This window comes from Euprymna scolopes, chromosome 19, assembly GCF_053919585.1.
Source record: "Euprymna scolopes isolate OS-2025 chromosome 19, ASM5391958v1, whole genome shotgun sequence".
Lineage (NCBI taxonomy): Eukaryota > Metazoa > Mollusca > Cephalopoda > Sepiida > Sepiolidae > Euprymna > Euprymna scolopes.
The window spans coordinates 21,409,082-21,431,997 of NC_136500.1; the positions used below are offsets into that span (position 1 = coordinate 21,409,082).

The following is a 22,916-nucleotide window of genomic DNA, read 5'->3' on the forward strand; positions in this document are numbered from 1 at the left end:
AATACTCCCTTCCTAGTTAGCTGGAAACTAGAGAAAAGAAAAGATAATTGGAGAAAAAAAAAACATGCATATATATGTGCGTGTCCACTGTATAGGGAACAAGAAAGCATTTTTTATTTATTAAATATCAAGGTGAAAAGAAGGAGTTCCGACGTTAAAGGATATCAGGCAAAAATGTGTTCAACACTTGTATAACTGTATGATGGTCACAGGAACGACATTGTGAGTTATGGAGTGTTGCGGTCATAGACTGTATTGCCGTGGAGTCTACGAAGCGTGCGCAAGGGTCAGCATGGTTGGTTGAAGTAGGTTCGGGAATGCGTCGACTACATGCTTACGGTCACAAGTGGGTCTGCGAGGAAATTGGTCCGTCCATAGAGAGATGTGTCAAAAGCATACTCAGTGGGTCAGTATGGTCTGAACGTCCAGGGATGAGTGTCTTAGTGTGCGTGACGCAGCTTACTCATGTCACTGGGGAACTTCGATGAAGTGAGATGAGGCGAGTCGTTGTGACATCCAGAAGTGTACAGTGTACAGTCTTTGAGTTGGTTGTGGCGTCTGTTGCTAGAAAAGGTTTATATTCTGTAAGGTGTTGCTGGAAAGGTTGATATGCCGTGGAGAGGCTTGTTGCACCGTAACATGTTGCTGAAGCGGCTTGTTGTCGCTTTTTCCTTTCCATAATTGTGGAAAACTGGAGATGAAATAGCGTGAGAATTGCTATTTGAGTTATGCGGTGGGCTTGTTGCCGTACGTTCTCCACGATTGAGTTGAAAGCTGAAATATTCTTTTTTATATTCGCACGTGCCAAAAAAATATTTAGATATAATGAAGAAAGTTTAAAGTTGTGATACGTAGCTAAAACGCGTGTGTGTCAGCATGCTTGAGGCTTCGTCGTCCACAGCAAAATCCATATATAAAACGCGTGTGTGATGGAATGTTTGTTAGACTTCGTCATCCACAGCAAAATTCATATATAATTTCTGGTGTTGAAAATAGGTTGAAATTACTATTAAAATTGTTAGGATTCTCGTTCAAATAAGGAAGTTATTTTCGTTCGTTGTAGCGGTTGGCGCATATCTCTGGAGTTACGTCTGTACTATAGTGTGACGTTCGTTCGTTGCAGGTGCTTGTTCCACATGTGCGTAATCCCGTCTTGTTCGTTCGAAGTGTTTCCGACTGAGGTAAACAAGAACTGGTCCTCGTAAAAATAGTTTAGTTGAACACATTGGTTTATAAGAAGGAATGCAACAGAAAAATTGACCTTTCAGGATCGGGAAGTCATATTTTGCTTCGGTTATGGCGGTTTGAGTTAAATGACGAGAAAAGAACGTCTAAGAATATTTCAGAGCGCACGTTGTATTCATGTGTAATTAAAATTATTTTCCTGTTTGGTTTGTAACGGCGAAGTGCTTCGTTCACGAGAAAAATCGAAATATTCGTGAAGATAGTAGTCCGTTGGTATTGTCGAAGCTTTTAACGGACATCGCGGTTCAAAGATACGCTTCGTAATAAAAAATGTGAAGAGAATAAAATGTCTATTTTTTGGATTCATCCTGCAGTTACTTAGTCCAAAATACATTGTAGCCTACATTCCACTAAGAGAATCGACTGTTGATTTTATAAAATTATTGTTTATAATAGATTGACTTAAAGTTTAAAATGCAAAACTCACGTACCATGGTTCAGTTGTGCTCTAAATAGAATTGTCGATTTTATATGCCGGTCCTTATCATTTTTGCGGTAAGAATGACTTGAATTAAATTGTGCTCTAAACAGAAACATTCATTTTGAATGTCCCTGTCATATCAACGAGCTTACTGTTGATTTTGTATGCAGCGCATTTTATTCTGGCCAGTAATGAAACTTCTCAAATGAACTTGTGAGGTTAAGATGTATAAGGTGTCAACTTTAATCAAATTCGCCTGTTCCTTCTTTAATCGGATTTTTCGATTATCGATTATCGATAAGTATCGAATACCTTCCGAGACCAAACCTGTCTAAAAACAGTCCCAGATAGATAACGTACCTTTGTGTGAAATGTTATAAACATCGTCCTAATATATTAGACGTAAAGTTGGAAATGCGACGAAAAAGTGTTCTTCTCCTTGTTTTTTTCGTTGTTTTTTTTCTTGCTTTTTTGTGTATATTTTATTTAGCGATATATCGGCATGTGCTTCAATTGCGATGCGACAGTGAGAACATTTTAAAATATGTTTTGGAACGTAGATTGTTAAGCTTTTATGAGAAATGTTCGTTAGGTCACCATTCTTGAAAAAAACATCACGTCGTCGTCTACCACTTGTTAGGGGACAGGATGGTCTGTTTGTGTAATAGACGATCCCGTCCTCATGCGTATGGTGAATGTATTGGATGGTAGAAGGATTGAAAAGCAAAAAGTCGCATAATGATGACGAAAAACATACTGGTATAAATCAGCGAAAAAATGCAATTTATTTGCATGAATATACATGAGAAATATTAAGAAAGCGATAGAAAGAATAAGAATTCGTTAAGAATACGAGTTCGTTACTTGCGATTGATAAGAAGCTGACGAGTGAGTCAGGACCGCTGTTGGTGGCCGATGCCACCAACAGGAGCGATTCTTCGTTACATGTTGGCTGCTCGAGGGTCCAACGCGAAAAAGAAAAAGAAATTTAAGAAATAGGAAGTCACGTGGCTGTGTCACTCTCCGAGTTAAAGGGCGACAATCGAATTAGCCTGGGAATTTCCATTCCCACATAGTTACGTTGGTTAAATAACACTGTCACGTCGACTTCTCATGCTTAATACAGAATTAAGTGCAATATTACAATACTTAAAAAAAAAACGTAATTGCCCCTCCTCCAAAGTTAGAGAAATTTTTGTCAGCAACACAAAATTAATACACCACGAAACCAACGTCAAGAAGTTAAAAATGCTTGGAGCAAACGCAAACAGGTTTTTAAAACGCAAAACCTGTCCTTAATAAAAATCACATTCTAATCCAACGAAAACACATTAAAATTCCTGCCGTAAACACCCCAACCACCACCCCCACTTGACTCTGACCACAGAACTGGGCACTCCTCTATCCCACACTGGACACTCACAGCTGACACGCATTTTCCACCGCTACTATATATAAAAAAAAACTCCCAACCCTCTTCGCACTAATACTCACATAGCCCTCCTTAAGATGCTTTCTTCAAAAAAACGAAAAGCAACTATACATCGAATCGATATCATCTGCCACACATTAAAAAGATCATCAGAAAAATGTAAAAAATAAAAAAGTTTCATCAAACAGAAGCTCTGTTGTCTTTAACAACGTTTGTTGTATGTACATATGCGTGTGTGTATATATATATGTATATATATATATGTATGCATGTATATATATGTATATATATATATGTATATATATGTGTATATATATGTATATATATATGTATGTATATATATGTATGTATATATATGTATATATATGTGTATATATATGTATATATATATGTATGTATATATATATGTATATATATGTATATATATGTATATATATGTATATATATGTATATATATGTATATATATATGTATATATATGTGTATATATATGTATATATATGTATATATATATGTATATGTGTGTATATATATATATATGTATATATATATGTATATGTGTGTATATATATATATATGTATACATATGTATATATATATGTATATATATATGTATATATACGTATATATATGTATATATATATATATATATATATATGTGTGTATATATATCTATATGTATATATATCCTACTTGGAAGCTTTTTCGGACTGCCCCTTCATGTAAAGTTGATTATATGGGCATTGTAATATCTAAGTATATCAAAATGATTTCACATGGATTTTTTAAAAGGTTATGGTGTTTTGGGAGTTTGAAAAAGTATTCATGTTTTATAAGTTTGTACGCAACAAAAAACGGGTGATAAATGAACATTTATTTGTTCATTACAATACATTGCATCATTAAGGATTAATTATATAATGTTATAAATTGAATTAAAAAAAAATCTTAATGCTGTAATATTTTAAGTTATAAATTTATTATATTTTTTACTATAATATCTTGTCCTTTTCTTTTTCAGTTTGAACGACTAGTCCTTTACTTTTCCATGTTTAAGCTTAACCATATTACTTTTCATGTTCGCATTTTTCTATTGTACTCTATGATTTTCCAGGCTTCCAATAAATTCACTTCAGTCTTATTTTTTGTCCCCATAAACACATATGTAATAACAATGCCGGCACTCGTCTGCTTTCAATAAAATCCCCCACATATCCCCCTTTCATTCTTTCATTCTCTCTGTTTCACTTGTTACTTCTCTTTCCGCAACAGCAGTTAATTAGTAGCAACAGTAGTCGCTAAAGCGACGTAGCTGCTATGGAAACCAGTCATAAAACGTGTCGCTCACATATTTTTACGATTTTGAACACCAGAAAATTCATTATATCTTTTGTTTTACTAAACGAAAATTGAAAAAAAAATTTTTCACAATATGGCTGAGAAGGTGATCTATAAACTGTTATAATTGTTTGAAATTTAGTCGAAAAATGAATGAGCGGTGAAGCTTTAAAGCAGTTCTAAATGACTAAGACTGCCATTTAACCATATATTCAAACAAGGTAGTGTTTGAATGATAATAAAAATGCCTGGCGATATCGCACCTTCATCAGAGATGTCTTTATCTTGTTTCTTTCTCTTCGCCGTTCTTATGTGGCAAGCAATTAAACAGAAGAGTAAAATCCGAGTGTTATTTAAAACGTTCATATTTTAAATGCTCAAGTCTCGAAGTGGCCACGTGACCGCGTGATTTTGTTGAAAGGTTTGTTTTCCTCTTTAGAAGCATTATTTAAATTTGAATAAATCTGTGTTTTAGAAAACCAGTACATCGCATGGTTGTTTTTGCAAATAAACATTTATTTGTTTATTTCACATCTGTAGTCCTCAAACAAAGAATTGTTATGCTGTTCTCGATGATAACTAGGGCTATGACAACAGCATATTCTTTTCCTTGTTTTGATATCGTATATGTTTTTATGTAGAGTGATGTGGTTCTCAGTTAATTAACTGTGTCTAACTGTGTCAGATATATATTCAAGAGTGAAAACAATGAAAAGAATATGCTGTTGTCCTAGCTCTAATGATAACTCATAACAATTTTTAAATTTTATTATCGGTATACCTATCAATCTATTGAAATTTGATAAACAAAAATCTAATTAATTTTCTTTAACAAAAACCCTGTTATTTGATATTGTCATAAACTGTGCTTCTTAACGAGGGAGCGTTTTGGCCTTTGTACTATATAAAGGGTTTTTTCCGAGGCGGCGAACTTTAAATTAAAATAAATCACAGAAAAGTATTTTTATTATACAAATATATGATTCATTCCAAGATTAAATTTTGGCGTTTATAATTTGAATACAACTGAGGGCATATGGCCACTGTAGCTAATGAGTATGAGTATACGTGTAGCTAGAGGTCCAATTTTCACAAATCTACACATAAAATAAGGCTGCATTTCGGCAATAGCGCGCTGATTATCGTCTTCCAAGTGGTCTGTTGTGTCTGGCTGATCAGTGTCGACATGGGACTTTATATATCACCAAAGAAAATAATCTAGTGGGGTTAAATCGCAGGACTGAGATGGCCCATTGACAATTATTCGTTTGTCAAATGTTTCTGTCAGTAAATTGATCGTACCGCCCATTGTTTGACATGTGGCTCCGCCCTACTGAATCCATATGATGAATTGCCAAACAAAACTGAACTTAAAATAACTGATAGCTGCCAAATCTGCAATTAAAGAAAATAGAGTAGTCAATTTAAAGTTCGCCGCCTCTAAAACCAACCAATACGTACAACATACATATGCTGTCCTGGTTATCTGGAAAAATGAGAGCGGCTTTTCTATTTTTGTGCTTTTAACTTCGATCAGGTTTGATTTTCTTTTCTTTTTTTATATATACAAAGTTCTTTTCGAACTAATTAAATAAAACAAACATTTGCTGAGGGTTGTTTGGGGAGGGGTATAGGACCCGCCACAAAATCCCGGTCTTGTATTTTCCAATCTAGCTGAACAGGTCTTCTATTTACTTCCAAATGAACTTGAATGTGAAGGAACGGGGGGGGGTCGTGTTAGAGTGAATTACCTGCGAGATAAGTTGCAAGTACTATATGCGACCGAAAAGAAAAGATGTTTTATTCAACTCTCGACTGTCCGCTTCTTTTGTAAACATTTACAAAACAAACACACTCTGCCAGTTGGCATCAGTCGGTCTTACATCCGTGGACACTGGACAGCCATAACGCGCTATTATCATAAAACTACGTAACTTCCTGCCAATGACATCATTGCTTGTAAAAACTAGTTACTATGTGCTTTTTCTGGCTATGAATAAACATCGGGTACTCAAATCCAAACTTCTAAAATCTAAATCTGAAAAGCAATCAGTCATCGTCGAACAGTATAATCGAACCAGAAAATCTATTATATAGAGTAAACATAAATTCTGTAGAAATTAATGTGATGTGCTTTCTCATCATGATCCTTCCTATTCAAGAATCCATTTTTTTAAGAGACTAAACATTTTTTTTTTAATTCAATTTTCACCCGAAACAAGGCACAGTGCCACTTTGAAGTAGGGGGCTACTATCGGGGACATAATTTGCGGGAACATTATGAAGGAAGATGAGTAGCAAGATGTTTGTTCACATTACACTTGAACTTCTGCATATCAGTGCAGTTGGGAAAGCAGAATCCCGGAAGGGAGTTTCAAAGACTTGCAGTTCTGGGGAAGAAACTATTGGAGTAAAAGGCTTTCTTACACCTAGGAATCTCTACTGAAAAGGGGTGAGACTTAGTTGCTTGTCGGGTTTGTCGGTGGTAGTCACGTCGAGGAGGCACAAGTGCTTGCAGTTCGTCAGAGCACTCACCCTTAAAGTACTTGTAGAACAGGCAGAGGGATGCAACATTTCGTCGATGGGACAGAGGCTGAAGTCTAAATGACAGTTCAGAACCTATCAGGTTCGCGACTCTCTGTTGAACCCTGTCTAGGAGTGAGAGACAAGCAGCAGACACACCAGCCCAGATGTGACAACAGCACTCCATACATGGGCGAATGGTGGCCTTATAAAGATACAGGATACTTTCAGGCGTAAGTAGTTTTCTAGCACGGTAGAGAGGGCCCACCTTTTTTGCAGCAGCCTTGACAATGCTCTCAATGTATCTATTCCACTTCATGTTCCCTTAGGCCGAGGAGTTTAAAAGAAGTACTTTCAGGCAATGTGTTCTTAGCCATTGCTATTGGTGGTAGAGAAGGTTTCTTGTAGTTATTGAAGGAAACAAGTTCAGTCTTGGCAGCATTGAATGTGACCATCCAGTTTTGTCCCCATTCCATTACAGATTGGAGCTCATCCTCTAGTGTTTCTGCCATTTTGTGATTTTTGCTCTCACCTAAATAGTTTCCCATTGCGGGTCTACCGTTCGTAGAATGCATATATACGCCCCCAGGATTATTATTCCGGATTAGGTATTTTTATATTCAAAATGGTCGCTCGCTAAGTACTAACCAAGCTCTAAGTTGTTAGCTTCGGTGGTGTAATAGGAGCCGGCGTTTCAAAATGTTTTCCAAAAATTAATATGAACCTTAATTAGTTATCGCTGGCCAGTATCTGGTCGGCACAGAGCACAAAAATTACCCACACGTCTTCGTTGTAGTTTCTGATTGATACGCAACCCTTCCCTTGCAAAACTGCTAGGATCAAGTTTCAAATACATCATGTGATATTCCTAAGAGCATGCGTTTGTGTGCGTTCATTACACAATCGTCCGCAGTCGTCCGCTCATTGTCGTCGTCTGAATTTGGTGCTGGATTTCGACAGCAGTGTCAACGTGATCTCGATCACTGCTGTAACAAAAGCCTGTCACCTTCCAAATCAAATCACGATTCAAGTTTTAAACAAGCAATTATGTTTTATTTTCAGAGGTTAAATTGATATTTGGTTTCTTTACAAAACAACTTGTAATCAGGGTAAACATTTCTTCCAATAAAACAAAAATCGTGTTGTTTGTGAGGGGGGGGGTCATGTTTCAGTGATATGCCGGGAGATTCATATTGAGGCCATATAATACACGAATGACGATGATGATGAGAGGGAGATATTTATATAGTTCTGTGGATTCTTATAGCATATATTAGCGAGAAGAGAGGGTTACATATTATTGGGAAAGTTACAAAGTTCGTTATAAGATGATTAAAACATTACCTTTTGGATGTTGAATGATGACACATGAAGACAAACAGTTACAAAATATTGATGGTGATTCTTTATTCATTGGACCGGCCGAATGATGATGACGTCAGGAATTTACATTCGGGATCTACATAGTTTAATTTTCTATCCTTCGCTTTCAAAGGGGCAGCTGACCACTGACTGCCAACTGACTGACTCTCCTGATCTCTGCTGACTAGCAGACTCAACCGTTTTTCCTCAACTCAACTGTCTGATCTGATTAACTCTAGCTCCTATATTGAGAATCCCCCTTTTGCTATGACGTCAGAAGTGTGTTTCTCAACGTAACCAATTCACGTGGCTATGCACACGTTTTTCCAAAACACACTTCTGCAAACAAGAAACATCTCCTAACCTATTTTTTAACCTAACCTATTTTTTAACAATGTATTATTAATTTGCATTATTCTTTTTAGCTGATATTTTTAATATTCAGTTTTGTAAAAGAATGAACAATCAGTTCTTTTTACAATATAAACAATATCTAACTATTTATAATAGAATTTAACGATAGACTTTTTTAATATTCCGATTTCTAACATTCTATTTCTGAACCTTGCTTACAAGGTTCGATTCTAGGCTTATCCTAATCTCATTTTCACTTATCTAATGTTCTTCTTATTTACATGGAAAGGGACAGCCTTTTTTCCTGTAACAATCGTCCCTCCTCTCAGATCAATAGAATCAAGATAAAACATTCTGCCTGTTCTGATGGATATATATATATATATATATATATATATATATATATATATCATTTGGACCACGCTGCGAGACAACTCAAGATTTATCAGCTGTTAATCTATGGACATAATTTCATATATATATATATATATATATATATATATTTGTGTGTGTGTGTGTGTGTGTGTGTGTGTGTGTGTGTGTGTGTGTGGATAGATATATCGATAGATAGATATCCCGACATTTTGAGTAGGTCACTGGTGTAATCAAGGTATTTTTCTTCTAAACAAAATCCCAATTCAAGTTTAAAACAAGAATACTCAAATTCTTAACATTACATATTTATTAAAGAAAATGTGCATTAATCCAAAAGTATGGATGCTTTTTTTTTATTACAATTGTAGTATTTTCATTTTATGAACGTTTTGAAATGCTTTTTTATTTTTAAATACTCAGTGAATATTTATTTAACGGTGATTGATTGGAACGTAATATAATGGGGTAATATATTAAAGATATACCGGTGAGTGCAGAAGACTTTCTTAGTATAAAGTGTATTGTTTCGGGTGATATATGCTTCATTGAAATAATGTTTAGAAAAAGCTAAAAAAAAAAAAAAAAAGATCTGTACATCGTCTTAAAATAATAATTTAACTGTTATAGTCGGCTAACGTACTTTCTAATTTTCTGGGGAGCGCTACCGGGAGCGGTAAGTTTCTTCGCTTTTAGTATGTGTTGGATAGTTTTTGTTATGATGTTTTAAATTTAATATTTTGATATCAATAATTTTATTTTCATACTTTCATAAGCATATTTGTAATTATATATATGTTCAAATAAAAACATTTATTTTTAAAATTAACATATTTCTTATAAAATTTCAAATAAAATAAAAACTTATTTTTCCATTCTATTATTAAATATAATAATAAATAAATAATAAAGACTAATTGTGTTATTTTTATCTGCATAAGTTTGTTAATTTTTATTGTTCAATACGGGCATTAATGACGAAAAACTGATAATGAGACATAGTTTTGAAAGCCGGTTTATCACAATTTTTTGGAAGTTCCTGACTACTTTTTGAATGTATTTGAAAGATTAAAGACTGAACTTAATTTCCAAACTGAAGAAAATATTTGTACACGTGAAAAAAAAAAATCATAATGAAAAATGTTTTCACGGCGACATTCAGAAATTGACAAGTTCAGCTAAATTTTGAAGTTAAATAAATTCATTACAAAAATCCCTTGAAAGATAAATATTAGTTTTCTGGGTCTATTTCAAAGCTAATTAGTAAAGTTCTATGATATTGAATTAAATTGTAAAAAAACACCTTGTTTGTACAAAAAAAAAATAGCTTAATTAGCCCCCAAAACCGAGCGATTCTAGCTTCGCACAAACAAAAACAAACGAAGTTGTCCAAGTGTCTTATTGGGTGTGCTTCTGTTCTTCATATATGTATTTACGTGTAATCGCCTGGTTTTCAAAATGTCACAAACCAACTTTCCGGGTGTATTTTCACATAACGGCAAATAAGGGACGAAACAAACACCTTTGTCTCTTGCCAGACAAAGGAAGACATACCTTCAACAAAAGGGACGAATACCATTTTACAACATTTTGCCAATTATGGAACATCACTTAGCTCATCTTTGATCTTGTTGGACGGAAATCTGCAACGAAAGTTCTACTAAGAACCACAAACCTCTGGTTTCTTTTCAGCAACTTTTATTCTAGAATATTGTGCCCATCATGGAAAGGTTGAACGCTGATCAGTCCTGTCTACATCCTAATTATCGGTCTTGCCTCTGGATGCTGGATGCTATCTCGTCTGGCGACCGTCTTTCTCGTCCGGCTGTTACAGACTTTACTCACTAACTTTCTAACGTGTATCTAAACTCGTCATGTCGTGTATCTACGCAACCAAAATCCTTGACTGGTCTTTTGTCATGTACCTTTGTTTATTAAAAAACAAAAATACCAATACTATTTTATTAAACATCCTTCTAGGCATTTTATTGTTCAACATATTTATGGCTTAATTATTTCTACATTAAATTCCAGTCCTAATTTATAACATTCTTCCGTTATCAAAACACTTTGTTATTTCCATAATATTGTCACCAGTTCAAATGTCGGTCAATCATCTGACGTTGTCCGGCCATAACATAATGATAGGAAAAGAGTTGGACAGAAACGGAGAGTCTAGTAAATACGAAGGTGCTGAACAATAGGATTGTTTTTACTATGATTTTCAAGATAGGTTCGCACGCTGTTTTCATATAATCATATAAAACTAGCGAGACCTGTAGAAATTCCAGAACGGACTCTTTAATACGTAATATATTGACGTAAGCATTCTGTGGATGTTCAGCGTAAATGGAGACGCCCTGATATTATTGTAACTCTTTTTTAAAAACTGCAAAAGTATTTATCTAAGCTAGCAAGGACACCCGGCGTAACCCAGTCGTAAAATACGCTAAAATATGATACTTCAATTTATACAGATTTTGTATATATATATATATATATATATATATATATATATATATATATATATATATATATATATATATACTGGCTGTACCCTGCCACGCGTTGCTGTGGCTAAATTTGGTGTAATGGAAAATTTTAATAAAAAGAGAAAATGCATGTTTCTTATATTCTTGGTACAGCAATCCACTCTAAAAGAAAAAGAAAAAAATGAAAAAAATGGTACTCTTGCAGAATTGGATCCTGATCCTCAGGATTACCGTCAATCATTGCTTGGGCTCGACCAACAATCAGTGGATAAAGCTAACGTTGAAACGCTAAATGTTTTTTTTTTTCTGTATACAAAAATATGAGTTAGTAATTAATATTTGAGTGATGGGGGGGGGTTACTATACACAGATTCGAAAAAGTTGTCCAAAAACAAATGAAAGCAAAGGTAAGGTAAGTTACATTTCTACCTAACTGGATAATTGTTTAGTGTTTTTATGTAAGGTAAAATGTTTAATCGGCTGGAAAAACAGAAATGGTTGCAGACTGTTGAATACGTTAAGTTCGGGAAATTAAGTTGAAAACTAAAAACTATACAATACAGTGTCAAAAACCCACCGAATATGTTACCATGACATAGGCTGACATCATCGGTGGGTTTGTGACAGTATTTTGTATAGTTTTTTAGTTTTAACTCACTTTCTCAAACTTAACATAATCAACAGTGTCCGCCACCATTTGTATCTTTCAAATACACCGATATACACTGCTTTTCGAGCTGACTAAACGTTACATTAAATGAAAAGGGTTTGTATTAACAGATACAAAGACGTTGTCAAAAAATGAATATATAACAAATAAATGTTATCAAAGGCAAGAAAAGTAAATGTTCTACCTAACTGGATAAGATTGTAGTGTTTTTATGTAATGTATAATGTTTAATCAGTTCAAAAACATGCAGTGTTTATCGGTATATTTGAAAAATACATATGGTGGCAGACTATATCGAACACGTTAAGTTTGGGGAAATTTTGAGAAAATGAGTTTGAACTAAAAAAAACTATAAAAAATACTGTTAGGAACTCACTCAATATATGTTACTGTGATGTAGGCTGACATATAATCAGTGGTTTTAAATTTTGATCGATACAGGTAACGACTTTTAAGAGTCCCTTTTAGTGATTACCTGGTTTGAGGATATTATACAACTAAATGGCAAATCTGCCCCAAAAATCCGGTATTATTTTACTTTAAGGCCCGTCTCATGTTCGTATATAAAGAAATATTTTATTGTAGATTTCAGTGTACTAAAAACGAATCTGCAAACCGTTTCCGTCGCAAAAAAAAAGTTTTCATGATATGAAGAAATTACTTTTTCGAAAAGTGGGTGATCACTTTTCAATTTAAATTTAAGTTTGAATGAGCACCCACTTTCTGGCTACCTGAGAGAGGGGCATTTTTCTGTGTGTGTGTGGGGGGGGGGTCGGCCGCCGACCCCCCCCCGCCCCTCCAACCAATTTAAGCAGGTAATTTTAAAGGATTTTCCAAGAGTAGAAAGAAAGCCCCCACCCCAAAAATCATGGCCACAAAGTGGGTGATCATTTTACGTTAAATTATTATGGAAAAGTGATCCTTCACTTTTTTAAACTAACATTTCTTCATATCTTGGAAACTACTCGTTTGCCTTAATTATAAAGGTTATTTTCGTTTTCAGCGACCCCGAAAACCTATTCGAGTGGTAATTTTAAAGGAATTTTCGAGGGTGGAGTAATTCCTCATATTTACCTTCTTTTTTTTTTTTCTTTTTTTTTTTTCCAATAACATAAGAAATTAAGAATTAGACAAATTTATGGTGCTAATGCACTTACCGATCCGTACTATTTTTTAAATCGTATTTCCAAGTTTAATTAAAGTTTTTTTTTTATTCAATTGTATTTTAAATAATGTTAATGCTTCTGTACTGTTCCTTGTCTGCTTAAGTTTAATTTTTGTTTATTAAATTGTTAGGTGAAAGTCCAGAATAGTTACAAAACACCCTCTTCTCCCCATGTTAAGAATGCCTTTTTAAATAATAACGTTATTATTTCAGCACGGATCAATAAATGCACGAGTACCCAATTTCTTCAATAAAGAAAAAGCATTCATATTTTAGAATAGATGCAAAACTCCCTCCCCATGTTAAGAATAGCTTTCTTAATAGCGGTATTATTTCAGCACGGTACCTTCTCTGCATAAGTACTATCTTTTGTTTATTAAATTGCTAGGTGAAAATATAAAATAGTTACAGAACACTCTCCCTTTCCCATGTTAAGAATGGCTTTCTTAATAGCGTTATTTAAGCACGGTACCTTCTCTGCATAAGTACCATCTTTTGTTTATTAAATTGTTAGGTGAAAGTATAGAATAGTAACAAAACGTCCTCCCCATGTTAAGAATGGCTTTCTAAATAACGTTATTATTCTATTATTATATTATTATGGTACTTTCTCTGCATTAGTACCATGTTTTGTTTATTAAATTGTTAGGTGAAAGTACAGTACTCATGCAGAGAGTGATCCGTGTTGTAATAATAACGTTAATATTTAAAAAGTCATTCTTAACATGGGGAGGGGAAGGTGTATTTTAACCTTACAATTGAATAAAAAAAAACATAATAAAACTGTAATTAAACCTGGAAATACGATTTAAAAAATAGCGCGGACAAAAAAATACTGTACTTTACCAACCAATCTTATATCGAAAAAAAAAAAAAACTCAAAAAGCAAGCGAAAAACTTTTTTTTTGCCTTATATAATAAAGAAAAAATGTGTAAATTAAAAAATTTGGAAGATAAACAAATGAATTATGTTTTTTTGTTGTATTTTTTTTTTTTTTTTACTTATCGAGAAAATGAAATCTTTCGTCAATTCGTGGCTGTGAAATGAATCGAACCGGAAGTTCAGTTTTATCAACAGAACAGATTCGCACTAACGGTTAAAAAAATATATTTATTCTATTTAATATTTTAATAATTCGCGAGGTAAATTTATCTTAATAGCATAAAAACATGCCTCGACTCTAAAGATGGGTTGTCTGAAAAATTCAAATAAATTGGTAACATAGAAATATGGTTTTATTCACTTTTAACGAACCAAATTTACATTTATATATATATATATATATATATATATATACATACATATATATATATTATAGAGTCAATTCTCTATCGATTCTTAAATATTAGAATGTTGTGATTTCAAAAATAAAAAATATATCCTTATGACTTGGGTGCATCAACTTGATTCGAAACATAAACCAAAACGTATGAAGAAAAAATTTATATGTGTGTGTGTGTGTGTGTGTGTGTGTGTGTGTGTGTGTGTGTGTGTGTGTGTGTGTGTGTGTGTGTGCGTGTGTGTGTGTGTGTGTTCAACTATAATCGAAACCGAAACTAAATCTTATAAAGATTTTTTTAGTAAAATTATTTATAAAAACAACATAGATGACCTGAGTGCCATCAGCTATAATCGAAACCGAAACCAAATCTTATGAAGATTTTTGAGTAAAATTATTTATAAAAACAACATAGATGACCTGAGTGCCATATCAGCTATAATCGAAACCGAAACCAAATCTTATGAAGATTTTTGAGTAAAATTATTTATAAAAACAACATAGATGACCTGAGTGCCATCAGCTATAATCGAAATCAAAATCAAAACTTTTGAGGAATTCTTGATAAAATTATTTATTACAAGAAATGGAAAGTCATAACAATTAAAGGATAGTCACTCGGAAGAAAAACGTAAGCGTGTCACACAAAATAACACGGACGCTAATCTATTAATATATAGACTAAAGGGATCTGTGGAAATTCCACAGGAAACACATTCATATGCAATATGTTGATGTTGGCATTCTGTAGATGTTCAGATATTATTGTAGCTCTTTTATTAAAACTGCCAAAGTATTTATCTAAGCTAAGCAGAGACGCCTGGCGTAGCCCGGTCGTAAAGTACTCTTAAATATGATATTTTAATTCTTGCAAATTTTGTATATATTATTATAGAGTTAATGTTCTATCGATTTTTATATATTATAAAGTTACGATTTCAAAAATAAATCTACCTGCACTGAAGATTTCCGAAAGGATGAAACACTAGCGTCTGTAGGGATTTAATAATTATTATAGTGTATATATATATATATATATATATATATATATATATATATATATATATATATATATATATATATATATATAATTTAAGTTATTCAGCTGTAATCGAAACCGAAACAAAAACTTATGAAGAATTCTTGGTAAAATTATTTATAAAAAAAAAATAACTTGAGTGCCATTAGCTATAATAAAAAATGAAACCAAAACTTATGAAGGATTCTTAGTAAAATTTTTTATTACAAGAAATGAAAGTCCATAACACTTAAACGACAGTCAGTCGGATGTAAGCGTGATACACAAAAAAATAATAATAATGCACACTCTATCGTATTAATATATAGATTTTATACGATGAAAAAAAAATTGGGTGAAAGAATCAAAATTAATTATAATTTATATCACTATATTAACTCAAGTTAAAATGTATCTAATATTAAGTACTTACTTGGATTCTGACCTACATCACGTAGGCATCTTTCGGTGTGGTTACGGATAATGCAAAGACTGTCAGAGATGATACATTGAAAATGCAACGTTGTAATCAAACAGGACAAAATAACAAAATTGGTGAAAAAATAAAACAAATTGTAAAACAGTAAAAAAAATAAAATAAAATAAAACAAATTGTAAAACAGTAAAATAAAATAAAACAAATGTAAAACAGTAAAAAAAATAAAACAAATGTAAAACAGTAAAAAAAAATTTTTTAAATAAAACAAATTGTAAAACAGTAAAAAAAAAATAAAACAAATGTAAAACAGTAAAAAAAAAATAAAACAAATGTAAAACAGTAAAAAAAATTTTTAATAATAAAACAAATGTAAAACAGTAAAAAAAAATAAAACAAATGTAAAACAGTAAAAAAAAAAAGTTATTATAAGTTTAATTGTATGAAAAAAAAATGATTTTTCAAGAAAAGTTTTGTCTTTTTTATCATCTGGATTATTTGACCGATAGTCATTCTTGTTTGATAAAAAAAAAATGTGTCCATGTTAATGATTAGCAATCCTCGGCATTAAGTATTTTAAACTCTTATCCAGCCGTCTTGGTTTTTGACTGTAAGGTACTTATTCGGATTCTGACTCAAGTTCAGGTCACGTCGTGTCGGCATCTTTCATCATGGTTATGGAAGCAGCCGGAAGATGCGGTTGCTACAAAGACTGACAGAGATGATGAATTCAAAATGCAACGTTGTAATCAAACGGGAATAAATAACAAAATAAATAAGAAAAATAAAATATAACAAATATAAAACAGGAAAAATAGTTACCATAAATTTAATTGGATGAAAGAAAAATTTGTTTTGTTTTTTTCAATAAAAGTTGTTTTTTTTTATCATCTTGATTATTTGATCAATGTCATTCCAGTTGGATAAGAAAAACATGCGTCCATCCTAATGAATAGCCACCCTCAGTATTTGGTATTGGTGCATCTCCATGCATACTTGTACTTTTGATATCAGTGCTATACATTAGGTACAATATAATATTAAATAGAGAAAATACGAAATCTGCATGAATTAAAATATATTTAAGCATATTTTATAACCCTACAAAGTCGGACGTCCCTCCCACCTGCTAGTAATTCATAATTATTAATAATGCATGTTAATAAATAATCAAAGATATTAAGAATGCACCCAATAAATTATTAATATATATGGTAGCTGCCTTCAGTCTTGACAGACTATGGATACCCACTGTAAGAGTGCCTGCGCGGGGATTTTTTTACGGAAAATAGAGACCGATACTTTAGTTTCCAGTGTATTTTATTAACACAAAGAAATACTTACGTGCGTTTACGTCACTTGAAAGAGATGGTTTTACTATTGCTCTTATCCAGCCGTCTTGCTTTTTTGACTGCAAGATGCTTCTTCGGATTCTGTCCCAAGTCCTGGCTACATCGTGTCGGCATTTTTCTAGCATGGTTACGGAAGCAGCCGAAAGATGCGGATGCTACAAAGACTGACAGAGATGATAAAGTCAGCATGCAGCGTTGCAATCAAACGGGGCAAAATAACAAAATTGGTAAAAAAAAATAAAATAAAATATAATAAATGAATAATAAATGAATAATAAATAAAAAGCAGGACAAATAGTAACAATAAGTTTAATTGGATGAAAGAAAAAAAAAATTTTTTTCATTAAAAGTTTTTGTTTTTTATCATCTTGATTATTTCACTGATATCATTCCTGTTTCGTGTTCGAAATTTTTAGATAAGGATTGGTATTATTTGGATCTCATCTTGATTCTCATTTTTACAACGTTTCAAAATAACGAAATTAGTGAAAAAAAAAAATAAAAATAAATCAATGTAAAAAAGAAAAAAATAGTTACTATAAGTTTAATAATAATTTTCTTTTTCAAAAAAGTTTTGTCTTTTCCAAGATTAGAAAAGTGAATTGAGCTTCAGCGAAAACACGTAAAACTTTAATAAATATCACGTATTATGTTGCAAAAGCTTAAACACACCATTTTTTAGCTTTCTATAGTGCAGTTGCATATTTCTTCCATGTTAAATGGTCTTAAATTTTTGATCAGCAGTGTGTGTGTGTGTATATATATATATATATATATATATATATATATATATATATATATATATATATATATATATATATATATATATATCCACATACAGTACTGTTTCGCCATGTTTTGGTTTCGGTTTCAATTCAAGCTGATACACACATGCATATATATATATATATATATATATATATATATATATATATATATATATATTTTTTTTTTTTGAAAATCGCAACTTTATAATATATAAAAATCGATAGAACATTTACTCTATAATAATATATAAGAAATCTGCAAGAAATAAAATATCACATTTAAGCGTACTTCCGACCGGGCTACACCGGGCGTCCCTGCTTGCTTCGATAAATACTTTTGCTGTTTTAATAAAATAGCTACAATCAAATCAGAGCGTCTCCATTCAGGCTGAACATCTACAGAATGCCAAAATCGATATATTACATATGAAGGAGTTCACTGTGGAATTTCCACATATGCCGCTCGTAAAAAAAAAAAAAAAAATAGAGTAGAAGGTAGAACTTGAGTTTACTTTCAACAGTCTTGCAAGTCTCTCTACCCTTATTTTGTCCTTTAGTCCTCACATTGAGTGATATTCCTGACAAAAGAGGAAGAATTGCTGTTTTCTGAATTAGAATGCATCCATCTAATACTTATTCTTAGTTTTTTACCTTGACATCGTATTTTTTTCTTTTAGCTCATTAGAGCAAGTGGATTCATGTACTGTCTGGAACGATCTACATACAAAAAAAATGGTTCATCTTAACAGTTTATTGCAGTTCATCCAATTCTCGGAAGTGTCTTAATGAATATCTGAATGTCTTATGCGGTTAAATGCAAGTTTAAAATCAAGAATACGCACTTCTAAAATTCTTCTTTTTTTTTTTAATTTTTATAATGGTGTGACGTCATCACTGACTTGCAAATGCTGCATACAAAAGTATACTACGTTTTTCGCTGTTTCTACATTTCTTTGATTATTTTCATATCCTTTTATCTATTTTCTTTTGTTATCCTTTGTACACATTTAAAAGGCATTGCCGCTCATACATTTTTATGATTTTTTCTCTCAAACGTTCTTTCTTTTTTTTTTTAACGTCGTAACTAAAAGAATTAGTAAGTTCCAACATTTTTAGTAAATTTCGAATGACATTACCTGACCATAAAAGCCTCTAAAACCAACTAAATTGTCCCCTCCTTTGTGGCTCTCATTTACAACATCAGAGGACTTAGAACTAATCTTGATGATGTAGAATGCTTTATCCATGTAAAATCCTCCTGGTTCCCGTTTCTCCGACCGGTCCAACATACAAAAATTTAAATGTAATGTGAACAAACATATTGTTGTCCAACTCCCCGCCCAGATTGCAGCTTATTAATCTGGTCACTATCAGAGTAGTCCCTTGCGTTTCATTTGCAATATGTCTTCTGGTAATGTGTTCAACGACGGGGAACCCTTGGAAATAAACTATGTTCATGGAAAATACGCCTTGAATCTCTGTTTGTTAGTCACTTATTGGCGCTAAAATTACTCGACAAACGATATGAAGTTTCACTAAGATCTCGGACGGGAAACAGGCTATTTTGGCCTTTTGGTCAAGATCAAAGTGTAGTATCTGTTCTTCAGATGCTGCACTTCCATTTCTTGTTCTCTTTCGGTGGGGGATCAGTCCTTCACGACTGAGACAATTTTTTTATTTTTGTACCTTTTCTCCACGTTAAAAAACGATCCTGGTGTATAACTGTCCCGTGGGGAAGCATAGTAAATAGGTACTATTATTAATATAAAACGGGAAATACACACATATAGTCTCCGAAACTATTTGGCACAATCGCGTCAAAAGGGGGTGGTGAGAAAAAGAGGAAAAATGAAAAAGGGAGAGAAGAACAGAGAAAAGGAAGAAAGAATAGCAAGAAGCCAAAAAAATTTATATATATATATATATATATATATATATATATATATATATATATCCAGGAATTATTATATAATATAAATAAGTTAAAACCCAAAATCTAGTAAAAACAATGCCCGCCTCCAACTGTTTCATACTGACACAAATTTTCTAATGACACTTCATACAAATTTCAAAACAATAATGGGTGACCCAATCTCTGCATTTGCGTGTATGTGTGTGTGTGTGTTTTTTTTTTTTTACAAACCAATTCATTTATCAATGAATTACGCATGGTGACTTGTTTATTATATTTCCATTCATTCCTACGGATTTCTTTTACGGCATATCGGCCTTTTCTTCTTTTTCTTTTTAATATAAGAATCTCTCTAAGTCTCTTACAACATCTCTCTCCTCTCTCTCTCTCTCTCTCTCTCTCTCTCTCTCTCTCTCTCTCTCTCTCTCTGAGTCTTCAACATCCCTCTTAATAAATCTCTCTAGGACTCTTTCTAAGCATCTCTCTCTAAGACTCTCTCAATGAACCCTTATATAACATATACATATTTGGTGCTGTAAATGACCAGACCACCCAGCAAGGGTGGGTTTAAAAAAAAAAGAACCTCGGTTACCACGGAAAAAAATTAAAAACACAACGTTTTAAAAGGGTCCAACATAATTTTAAAAAAATAAATAAATAAATAATACCACGGAAAAAAAAATTACACGATCACTGAAATGCGAACAAAAAAAAAGAACAAAAAAAATTGAACACACACGCACACAGAGAACAAAAGATACAAGAAATATTAAAAAGAAAAAGAAGAAAAGGCCGATATGCCGTAAAAGAAATCCGTAGTAATGAATGGAAATATAGTAAACAAGTCACCATGCGTAATTCATTGATAAATGAATTGGTTTGTAAAAAAAAAAAAAAAAAAAAAAAAAACACGCACACATACACGCAAATGCAGAGATTGGGTCACCCATTATTGTTTTGAAATTTGTATGAAGTGTTATTAGAAAATTTGTGTCAATATAAAATCGTTTGGACGAATTGTTGAATTTAATCTGTCAATCAAAGAGGAATTTTTCAAAGGTCGCATGTAGTCTCTGAAACAGCGTGTAAATTCTGTTTGGAAATGCATTTTTGTGTTCATAGTTGAACTTTTCGGCTTTTTTTGTGTTTCATTTGTTTTGTTTTTGAAAAAAAAAAAGAGACAATTGTTTTGGACATTCTTTGTGAATTGTTGTTTGTTACAGATAATTTTTATTTTTTAAAAAGTTATAAACTGTTGATCATAGTTTTGTGTAAATCATGGTTAATTGTAAGGTATTTTTTTTTTAAATGTTTTTATGATGTTGAACAAATATTGTAAATTGTCTTATGTATGTAAATGTTATTGATTTTCACAGCAAGAATTCAAAGTCAGCAGTAAATATACATTAGATTTAAACAGTCTAGGAGAAAATAAAACTAGTTAAGACGTATTGTTGGCTTACAGATTCAGTTAGAATTTTAGAAGGGGGACAAGAATTAAAATTACGTAAACGGGTATTTGGAGAGTTTTTAGATGTGATAAGCCGTAAGAAAGATTTTTTTTAGCAATTGGGTTTGTTGTTTTTTTTTAGAGATCCTAAAAATTTTTCTCCAAGAAAAGTGACTTGGTAGGGATCGATAAGCACAAGATGTGCCCCTATACGAAAAATTTGGGAACCTGGTTAATTAAGTGCTTAAAATAAGCTGGTTGCACGTACCGACTCCAAGCAAGTGGTAAGTCTTGGCTTAATTAATAAACAGGCGTTGGAAAGAATACGAAAATTCTTAAGGGGACCAGTAAACCGAGGATAGGTAGTCCCGAGGCAATCACATATAGCTTAATGAAGTAAGAGACAGGCAAAAATATGTCGTAGATTACGTAAGAAAGATATAACCTTGTATTTTTTTAGAGACGCATGAATGTGGGATATATCTGCTGGATCTTGGAAGCTCTGGTGAGAGGAAAGAAAAATCACAAAAAAATCGGGCAATTAGATAGAATTTAGGCGCAATTAATGTGTTGGGCGCGAAAGGTGTTAGTTAGTTAGTTATTTCTAAATCCTCGTCGAAGTTTCAAGAATCCAAGCAAGGAAATCCGAGTGAATCAGTATGAGAGAAAAAAAGGTATATCTTAAACTTCTGAAGCCAACCACAAAGATTTAAGTATATGAGCTTTGGTATGTCCCGTATAAGATAGTTATAGAATAAAAAACAAAGCCATACTTGATAAGACTAACCATGCGGAAAGAATTGCTCAGGACACTTTTGATTTCGAGGGAGGTGGAAAACCTCTAGTCTGCGGCATATGGGTGGCTGGAAAGTAGCTGATGTGAATCATAGGTAAAGACCCTACACCCAGGGGGTAAATGCCACCAAGATCAGAAAGGTTCTGATCTTATAAAAAAATAAATAATTGTGAAGTCGGCCGTGGAGGGCTGACTGAAAGAAATTTATTTTGTTTTTTTGTTTTTTAGCCTGATCTTTCTAGCCGTGTGGTTGTGTAGATGTAAAAATAAAAAAATGTACTAAATTTAAAAATGTATACATTTTTTTTGTGAAATATGGAAGGGAGGGAGGTTACATGATAAGGGCTGTCCCCTTTTCATGTAAGTATAAAAATAGAGAGATTACTTAAAATGAAAATGAAATAGCATAGGCGAAATTCGAACCTCGTAATTTAGGTTTAGAAATAGATTACGTGTGAGAATTTAAAAATGTAAAACAAACGTTTGTTTAGAATATAGATAAATATTTCAAGGAAAGGATGTTAACTATCAA

The 22,916-nt window shown here is 32.6% G+C and overlaps 1 long non-coding RNA gene across 3 annotated transcripts in view; it reads right to left on the reverse strand.

The window, feature by feature from the left end:
- The window catches only part of LOC145303480 (uncharacterized), a 185,267-nt gene that overhangs the window by 107,173 nt on the left and 55,178 nt on the right, over window positions 1–22,916 (reverse strand). For 2 of the 3 annotated variants that reach the window (XR_013873716.1, XR_013873717.1), the window contains exon 2: window positions 17,452–17,623. This is a non-coding gene — a long non-coding RNA (uncharacterized LOC145303480). Of the gene's footprint in view, window positions 1–16,451; window positions 16,820–17,451; window positions 17,624–22,916 lie in introns of those variants that run through there. The other variant, XR_013873718.1, reaches the window with a different exon arrangement.